Here is a 10409-nt window from a genome sequence, read left to right as displayed (position 1 = left end):
GATATGGGGAGGGGGAAGGGTAAGCTGTGACGAAGTGAGAGAGTGGCAGGGACACATATACACTACCGAACGTAAAACAGATAGCTAGTGGGAAGCAGCCGCATAGCACAGGGAGATCAGCTCGGTGCTCTGTGACCACCTAGAGGGGTGGGATAGGGAGGGTGGGAGGCAGGGAGACGCTAGAGGGAAGAGATATGGGAACATATGTGTATGTATAACTGATTCACTTTGTTGTAAAGGAGGAACTAACACACCATTGTAAAGCAGTTATACTCCAATAAAGATGTTAAAAAAAAAAATCAGTCTTTCAATGCAAGCTTCTCAATGAATTGCTGAAGTGGTGCCAACTCTCATCTATCAATCAAATTGAACTCTTGAACCAATAAGATAAAATACTTAAAGGACACGTTACGGTGGGCCTTTTCTGGCAGCTGCATCACAGAATCACAGTGCCGGTAAGAAAGATGGGCAGTAAACTCTGAACGGCAGCTTTTTTTTTTTTTTAATCGGTCTTTACCACACGATATAAGACTTGGGGGAAATGCGACACCAGTCTTAGAAGGAAAAAGAGTTGCCCGGTCAAGTTCATCCTGAACTCAAATCATCAAAGGGTCAATCTATTTCGGAGCAGAGCTTGTGCCCGGTGTCAAAATTAGCACCATCTTCCGAATGGCTTTCCGATCTTGGACCTGCAGCCGTGACTAGACAGCTTGTTTCAGCGCACAGTTCTGATCTGGTTGAAGAAACCCACAGTGTTAACTGTCATCCACTGACTGGGGTCCTCTTCCTGAGGACAACATGACAGTTCCCTTCATGTTCTCACTTCCTATGGTGCTTCTGCAGGTTTTAGGTGTTCGTACTGATGAGCTCCTTCAGGGATGTTCTTCTTGGACTTGAACGTATGAGAAGAACGGCTGCTGAAGAGGAAGCTCTTCTTCTTGAGGGTGAGGGTGGAGGTGGGGGAGGGAGAGGCCACTAGACTGCAGTGCAGTGAGGATTCAGAGGCAGCACTTGGGAATCGGGAGGGGTAGACGGGTCCTCAGTCTGCGGGCAGCAAAACCCAGGCTAGCGCCGCTCTGAGCAGGGGGTGAAACTCGGTGCCAACGCCTGTGTTGCTTCCCCCACCTCCCCAGCCAGGAAAATGGACCCAGCTACATGGCACAAGAAAAGGCTTCACCTACATTGCCATTGTAATGTTGGACGCCAATCAAGTACCCAAACAAATAAATATATCCTTGTGAACTGTGCTAAGTTATATGTATGAAGGGAAAGAAAGAAATTCTCCAAAGAACCCCAGTATCCACAGCTGCCAAATATGAACACGTGCTACAGGTCCCAAGGAGCAAATAAATGAGATAACGCACGGAAAGCACGTGGCACAGCATCCCGTGTTCGGTTAAGTGCTCAATAATATGAGCTCTTTTGATATTACTGTGACTCTGCCCTGTAATTCCAGCCTCTAAGGTCTTCTGCACTGAAATGCTTGCCGATTTATAGTGATGGATTCTCCTCAGGAATTCACAGTCCATCATCATTGTTTACTACAGTCAAATCACCAACTTGTTAGTCTACCCTTCCATAAAGGAGAACGAAGTATATGCGGGTTCTGTGTCACAATACAAGCATGTATAGTTTCTCCCTCTGCACACTAATCACAGCGTTCTATTACCGCTATTGCCATCAGACAGCACTGACAGATTATGTGACATTATTGGTATTGTTTTCTGCCAGGACACTAGAAGTTATAACGTTTATATCATGCAAAGATCAGACTGACATCTAAATCATCCCTGCCAGGTTCCACCATCAGTCATTTACTTAGGTCTCTTCGTTTTTCCAGTCATCCTGCAAAGTCTTACTCGTCTGATTTCCTTCGGCCCGATGCCCACCTTTCCTCCACTCGGAAAGCATGCTTTGGCGCGGGACGCTGGGAGGGGGGCTGCTGTCACGGGCATCCTCTGTGCCACTGCAGGAGCACCCCTGTGTGAAAGGGGAGGGACCGGAGTGCCCCTCTCTGAGGAGGAAAGAATGGAGTTTCCCTCCAGAGTGGAAGGCGGGGTCAACCACGGGCTTGTGCGGAGGTGTGTCTCTCGGTCTCCTCTGCTGCCTGTCTACCTCCGCGCATGAATTTGCAGGCAATAAGCAGGTCGGAGAGCCGTGCGATTTAAAATTTTAGGCCTGCAGGGGCTAAGAAGTCCATTTTGTCAACCCCCTCAAAGCCCACTTAGATCCCTTCTGTAGCACCTTCCTGTCAAGAGGCCATTCAAGTACATCCTTCCCCTTAGAAGAAGGAGCATTCCATCTATTCGAGGAGCACTTTATGAGGAATTTTAGGCGCTGCCTTAATTAAGTGGGATCAACATGTACTTGAAGACCTGTATAAACTGTCAAGCAGAAGTTCCATTTAGGGAAAGATTCTCCCGGTCTGTCCTAAAACTGAAGATGGGACTGTATCTCCTAGAGAATACTACTACTAAAGCAGTAAAAGGATGCTCATAGCTAAATTTATTAAAACTTTCATGAGTGTCACTCCTGCACGGTGAAAGGTCAAGTAAGCCCTTCGCCTTTCGACTCGTGTAAGCTCGGCGACGCACACACACGGGACGTACCGTTATTCCCAGACGGGCAAGCTGAAGCTTGGAGAAGTTGCAAAGGCTGCTCAAGAAACTATGACGGAGGCCACACGATCACTGAGTTTTCCCCCAAATAATGCTGTCTATGTATATCCTCCTCTGTAGTTCACACACTTGTTTGGTTTACGTTATTTCCGTTTGACTTTCTTCCTCCCGTGCTCACGAGTCTGCTCCAAACCTATCTTCCCTGCCATCTACTTCGGCACCTTTCACCAGAGAAACTGGAAAGCGCTCTCTTTAGAATACTGCCTACATCTCAGAAACAAGGAATTGGAGTCTGGGCCTAAATGCTGCCTCCATAAGCTGTTCTGGGCCAAAGCAAGTTTGTTATCCAGGTAAATGGGGGTTTGGATAAAGAAGCCAACAGTCTCCGGTATTGCCAAGAAGCCCTCCACGTGGTTAGTAAATAAGACCCTTCGCATAAACCCCTGTCCACATCCCCCTCTCCTCGCTGAAGTCACAGTGAAGCCAGGCGGAGCCGGCAGCGGCGAGGTTCCTTCCTGGCCGCTAGAGGCCAGCAAGCCACTGCCCAGAACGTCCTCCGAGCTGGAGCGCCCTGCTTTCTGACATCATGAGGCCGCTTCATTCAAATGCAGGAGGATGTCGCTAGAATGTTTCTAGAAGGAAAACGTCCCATGTATTTTCAGTGCATACTACTGAGAGGCCTCTAGTTTGCAAGGCTTCGCGAGACTTCCCAGAATGTTCAGTCTTAAGGAAATTAAACAAGCAGAGAAAGTGTGTCTCCGTGGCGTCTGTCCCTCCACCTCTTCCCAAAGCCCTATGCTTTCCGTTTTATCATAATGCTTTATTTCCCCCACCCCCCTTGGCTACCTGGAACAAAACACAACATGAACCGTTCTCTTTTTTTCCCCTCTAACAATTTATTTTCTTAAAAGCAATAACGTCCCTCTCTCCTCTTCTTCACTCATCCTCGGGTTCACACCCTCTCTCCCCCTTTTTCTTTCCGTCGCGCACTCCTCTCTTCCCCCTCTCTGCTGCATTTCTAGGAGGAAATAAGCACTCCGTGACTAGATAATCCACTCTCACTGTTTCAACTGCCACCTGTGAGCTGATGCCTTATACCTCTGTTATCTCTGGCTGACACCTCTCCTGCAAGCCTCAGAGGTCTAGTTCTCACTGACTGTCAAGACATCGGCCCATGGGTGGGTCCCCAGGACCGCGGCTCGACCAGAATGAACACCAGACGGCACTGTGTGAAATAATCCCAACAACCACAAACATATTTGCAAATATTTGCATATGTAGAGAATACCTGTGAAACAATACACAAGAGACCAATAAAGGGGGCAGGCAGCCCCCAGCGCTGGGAGCACTACAGCCAGGGGACAAGGCTGGAGAAAGACTCACTGTTCTCTACGTGCCTTTCAGACCCTTTGGGTTTCATATAATGCGCACGGATGATTACCTATTAAACGGTAAAGGGAATTATATAAACATTTCAATGTTTACACCTTCTGGAGTTTTACCGAGCCCATTGCTCTCCTTCTGCCACGTGCTCCCTGGGTAGATAAATGGACTCTCGGTTTCGGATACCAGCCGTGAGCTGGTGACGCCCAGACCTGTTATCTCTGGCCCACACCCCTCCTGCCAGCTTCAAAGTTCCGCTCCCCACCGTCAGACATTTGTCCGTGGGTATGTCAGCAGAACCTCAAACCCAACGCCTCCTGCGCCCCGTTCACCGTCTTCCAGCTACCTGACCTCGAGGAAGCCCCTCTGTCAATCCTGCTGAATTGAAGGACGGCCCTGCCGCTGCCCCTCCTGAGCTGTCGGTCCCAGCTGCCAACAGCCGCGGTCCCGCCCTGTACCCGCCAGAACTGGGGGTCGTTCCTTCCCTGCCCAGATCCACCCAACCAGCCAGCCAAACAGGCGCCCCCCGCCCGCCCCTCCACCCCCTCAAATATCCCTCAGATTCAGCCCATCCTCCCCATTTCTATTACCCTCCTGTAGTAGGCCCTTATCATCTCTTTCCTGGGCTTCCATGCTCCCTCCCCATCGGACTTCCTTCTTCCAGGCCTGTGCTTTTCAAAGTCCCCCCCCACACACACACACACACAACTGCCTGAGTCACGCACGTAAGTGTAATTGTTTTTTCTTTTTTTGCTGCACCGCGCGGCTTGCGGGATCTTAGCTCCCCGACCAGGAACAGAACCCGGGCCCCCTGCAGTGGGAACATGGAGTCCTAACCACTGGACAGCCAGCGAATTCCCTGGTGCTTTTTAAATTAATTTTTTTTTATTATTATTTTTTTTGGTAAGTGTAAGTCTAACAGCATCGCTCCTGGCTCACCCCTGGGGGACTCCTGTACCAGATGAGGAGGCCCCAACACAGCACTGCACTGTGACCTTGTCCCTCCCCGCCTGGCCCTGTCCCTCCCCACCTGGCCTTGCCGACCTGTCCGGCTTCATCTCCTCCCATTTCTGGACTTATTACAGAAGTCGCGCAACTGTTTGCAGTTTCCCAAGCATCCTGTGCTGTTCCTCCCTGACACCATTGTTTATGCTCCTCGCTCAGCTTGGAATGCCCACTCCTGAGCCCCTACGGCTTCCCTTCGTCTCGGCCATATCCTCACCATCACGTGAGACTCACACAAAGACCTAAGGAAGGAACGTGGGATAAAGACGTCCTGAGATGGCAAACACCGAAAACCGTGAGCCTCGGGCCCAGTCGTGACATCACTGACAAGGGAAAGCAAAAGGATCGTGATCTCCAGCTAGCCTGATTCAGCGGTGTAAGTAACCGATCTAGAATTTCTTTGAAAACAACATTAACAATCTTGCATGACCACTGGAAGAAATGAAAAGGAGCAAGAGACAACTCAAGTGTAGGCTGCGTCATGTCTGACCACCCAACCACAAGACATATGAAAGGTACTGAGTAGGTACTAAGACTCCACGGAGTCCCCTGTTGTCATATAACATCTGCCAACGACTTTAATTAACTTTACACTTCACAGTGAATCATCTACCTTCCGCATTTACCCTCCTTTTAGACGTGGGAACGCGCTAACGAATTTGCTGGGCAGGCAGCAGAATGAAGATGTGTTTTTGCCTCTCATAAAGGCTCCTTTTACATTTCTAGGGTCATATCTTGAGTTTCAGGGCAAGTCTGAGTTCACTTAGTGAAGAGAAAAACAGGTCAGCATCTGGATAATACAGATTTAAGTCATAAAACAAAAGCACCTTGAGTCTTGGTGTAAGCCTGCAGTGATAAAGATGCAGAGTGGGGAAATTCCCAACATCCCAGGGGTCTCCATCACATAAAACCGGGGCTGAGTCATCAGTGCGGATGAGGGAGAGAGATGCAGATCAGAAGCATTTGAGATTTTTACATCTCACTAAGGTCACTAAGTAGCCCAACCTCACCAGAGACACTATCAGGAAAATTCAGAGTCTGGGTTAGCTTTTGCCTCACCTTTGCGGCCGCGCATGCCAAGATCAGCGAATGGACAACAGAAGAATATTAACCACAAAGAGCACCTGTGTGCTGCAGTTAAAATAAACTCAGCTTCATTTCAATTCGTTCATTCATTCGTTCAACAATATTTAATTCGTCCGTTCATTCATTCAACAATAATATGTATTGAATGCCATGTGCAAGAATTTGGAGTGAGGTCACTCTAAAGAGAGTGATGACATATCCGTGAAACACGTCTACATTAGCCAGTCTCTATTTTCCAAGGGAATCTGTGGAGAGGTGTTGTGAATAAGAAGAAGTAACGGAATTAAATTGCATATCTAGTCAGGAGTGGGGGTATCCAAGTCCCTCTCCTCTGCTCTCATGTGAAGGTTAAGTTACAGCTACAGAATAAAGGAACACAAAGCATACACAGATGGGTATGGTGCCATACATCCAAAGGATCTGGGACAATCTCAATTTTAATATCCTTTTCCCTTATCTCGAAGAGCATGCTTGTATTTGCCACACCACACAGCCCAATCTGGACTTGGGAAGTACAGCTACGTTGGCAGACATAGAGAGAGGGCATCTCATGACCTGCTGGTCCCGTGAGGAGAAGAACAAAAAGAGAGCCAAGGAAAGGCTCCCTAATAAATACTGAATTGGAGGATCATGAAGGCAAAGATATGGATGGCTCTGAACACGGGAGAAGGCGGAGCTAAGGACCTGGACAGGCTGCTCTCAAGAGTGGGGCTCCGCAGAAACATTTCTTTGGTGTTGAGAAAAAGGTGGTGAAAACGGAAAATAATAGAAAGAGAGAATGAAGGAAGCTCCTTCTGAACTTTTCTTGAAGGTCAAGATAATTTGATAATTTACAAAAAGACTTGCATTAACTCCATCTTCCCCTTTCTGGAGCTCTAATAAGCGCTGGTATAATTTTTTCCTTCTTCCAGAGAACAGACCCCACTAAATCTTGGAAAATGGTCACAGGTATTTTTTAGTGTAATACAGGTATTGCTGAAACACAAAGAGATAAGCTTGGTTATACAGGGAAACCTAGTCATTACAAGGATTTTTTTCGAGGTTAGATATATTCTGGGACTATCGGCCGGGTCTGGGGATGGACTGCAGATGATATTTCTACAGACCAACTCTTCCTCATTCCCTCGTCCAAGGTCAAGTAGTGGGCTATTCTGAGTCAGAAAATCTGGATTGGAACCTGGTTCTGCCATTTGCTGACTGCTAGAGCTGAGACGAGAAACGTTAAGCTCTTTGAGCCTGATATTCATCATTCACAGAAGGGAAACAAGTCCTTCCTTGAAGAGATTTTAGAAAGTTTAAACCACCTAAAAATACAGTAAAGTGCTCAGAACATGATAAAAAGATACCTAAGTGACAGTTACCAGTACTCTTTACTAACCCTCCCTCTGGCCTGTTTGCCATGGTACGGGAGGGAGAGGGTTCTAAAAACAAACAAGGAGGAACATCTGACCAATGAGCTAAAAAATATATTACACAATGGTAGGAGAACTGACTTTCAATAATCACATACTAGAAATCTTCGTTACACCTGGGGAACACCAAATTCTATTTAAAATGCCAATCTCAACTGTTTCTGCTATTTGACTTTGACCCTTCTAATAAAGACTTCGCATAAGTAGCTAGAATGACAATCTTCAGTAAAGGGGATAGAAGTGTTTTACCTACCAAGTTCTTTATTGCCTAAGTCTTACAGATGGGGCCAGAGATAAAGGTACCATTAAAACTAACAAACAGGATGTTCAGTATTACCTCCTGGATATTACTTGTGTGATATTCTTCCTGTAATCTCATCTTAGGTTGTCACCAAATGTTTCCTGAATCCCCATCAAATATCCATGCTGTGCTAGGTACTAACAGGGACACAATGATGCTTACAGCACAGACTTTGCCCCGAAGGCGCTCATCATCTGGCGAGAGGGAGGCAGTGGTAGTTAACTGACGAAAAGGCCAGCTGTTGAAGAGCTTTCTGAAAAATGTGCGAGCCGTTCTGGGAATATAAGCCAAAGGTAGGTTGCTTCCAACTGCAGACATCTGGGCGGGTTCTCCAGGGAATTATGTGAACGAGGTCATGGAGGACGGGCAGGACTCCACGGTCAGAATGGCAGTAAAGGGATGGGGTTAGCAGCAAGGCTGAGGAGCAAGCTTGAGCTTGACCCAGAAAGTGGATGAGAGCAGGATGCATTCAGAAACGGTAGCTACAACAGCATGGAGTTGTGTAAGAACGCAGGGAGTAAAGAAGACAGAGTAGAAAAGGCAGGTCAGGGGAAGACTGTGGGAGGTTTTCAATGGCCAGCTGAGAAGCTGGGTTTTTTTTTTCTAGCTGCAGAAATCCAATGAAGGAAGAATGCCATGCTGGGTCTTGGTTCTGGAAAGCTGCACAATTAGAGTCAGCATGGAGGATTTACTGGAGGGGTGAGAAAGAGACTAAAGGGAAGTCAACCAGATGAGGAGCCCTGGCCACGGGTCGAAGGTATTAAGACCTAGAACGCGGGCAGTGGCACAGGAAGCGATGGATGCACGGCACTCTGCTTTTTTGTCTTGGGGTGACACACTCCTTGAGTGCACCAGTCTCAGACATACTCTGCTGCTGAGGTTAAAGAGCCTTGGGCTAAACCGAAGAAATCAAAGTCCTTGAATGTAACTAATTTGTGCAACTGCTCCTTTAAAGACTCGCCTGGGGGGGTCACTGTCTGAAGAAGGCACACTGAGAGAGAAGTGACCGCGTGCAAAGATTTTCTTAACCAAGGGACCTGTGATAAAGTAAATGTAATACAAAAGTCCAGCGATCTGCATTGTCCCAACATCACACAATACCCCAGTTTTTTACATCCTTGTCCCCTACGCAGTCACTGTGTATTTTCTTTAGTCTTTTCCCCCTTCTACAATTTCTGCTCCCCCACCCCCCCGGCCTTGCTGTGTGCCTTGCGGGATCTTAGTTCCCCGACCAGGGACTGAACTCACGCCCTCGGCAGTGAAAGCACTGAGTCCTAACCACCGGGGAGCCAGGGAACTCCCAATTTTTGCTACTTTTATGTGAACATCTTTTTCAGGGGATGGTTGACAACTGGCTGTCCCTAATTCATTCCCCAATACGAGTGAGCCAATGAACCTACTTTTTAAAATGCTCTGAGGGACTTCCCTGGTGGTCCAGTGGTTAAGACTCCGTGCCTCCAACGCAAGGGGCGTGGGTCTGATCCCTGGTCGGGGAGCTAAGACCGCACGCACGTGCTGCGCGGCGCAGCGGCCAAGAAAATATATTTTAAAAAGCGCTTTGAGATTCTTAATGTAGATGTCCAAACCCATGTAAAAACCAAATAACTATGAAATGAAATGACCAACCTTATTATTTAAACGCTATTCTCAGAAATAAGATCAAACACGCTCTAACACGTGCAACAAACCAAGTACCACCATCGGCACTTCTTCTTTTCACACCTAACATGTGAGCTCTTAATTGCACTACTGCATTCATTTTCTCCTTTCAGATAACAAAAGAGTGAATCTGTGAATGTAGCTACACAGATTCCTTTAAAAAGCAATCAGACACAGAATGACTCTAAGTGAAGACTCCGGGCACTCTTCTGTGTGTATAAATGCATGCACTCCGCATACCAGTGGCAAAACCAGAAGGAACATTCACTGGTTTTCTTCCTCAGGATCTGTTAGGATTCCTTCTAGCCCCCATCTCTACTCACTCTCTAAGGAAATCAAGATCTGGGCAGCAATGCCAGGCTAGGGGGTCAGCGGGGACCAGGAACCGAGGAGCGTATTTAAAAACAGAAACACTGGGACTTCCCCGGTGGCGCAGTGGTGAAGAATCCGCCCGCCAATGCAGGGGACACGGGTTCCCGCCCTGGTCCGGGAAGATCCCACATGCCGCGGAGCAACCAAGCCCATGCGCCACGACGACTGAGCCTGCGCTCCAGAGCCCGCGAGCCACAACTACTGAAGCCCGAGCGCCTAGAGCCCGTGCTCCACAACAAGAGAAGCCACCGCCATGAGAAGCCCGCGCACCGCAACAAAGAGCAGCCCCCGCTCGCCGCAACTGGAGAAAGCCCGCGCACAGCAACAAAGACCAAACACAGCCAAACATAAATGAATAAATAAATTTAATTTTTTAAAAAACCAGAAACATTTATTAGTGCTTGACAATTAATTAGATCGTATTTTCTTGCTTCTAAAGACAGTTTCATAACGTTAAAATGTATGTAGTCTACCATTCTACTGGTGATAATTCAAATTCCTTCTTGCTCACACTCTCCGACAGAAATCACAGCAATATTTTTTGATCTGTCTCCTAAACCTAAGGAAATAAAA

At 47.5% G+C, this 10409-nt stretch overlaps 1 pseudogene; it reads right to left on the bottom strand.

The window, feature by feature from the left end:
- Nucleotides 1-299: 299 nt before the first annotated feature.
- Nucleotides 300-8123, bottom strand: LOC131748173 (MOB kinase activator 1A pseudogene; annotated as a pseudogene).
- Between the last annotated feature and the right edge of the window lie 2286 nt (nt 8124-10409).

This window comes from Kogia breviceps, chromosome X (genome assembly GCF_026419965.1).
Source record: "Kogia breviceps isolate mKogBre1 chromosome X, mKogBre1 haplotype 1, whole genome shotgun sequence".
NCBI lineage: Eukaryota > Metazoa > Chordata > Mammalia > Artiodactyla > Physeteridae > Kogia > Kogia breviceps.
This window is presented reverse-complemented; position numbering and strand designations above follow the sequence as displayed.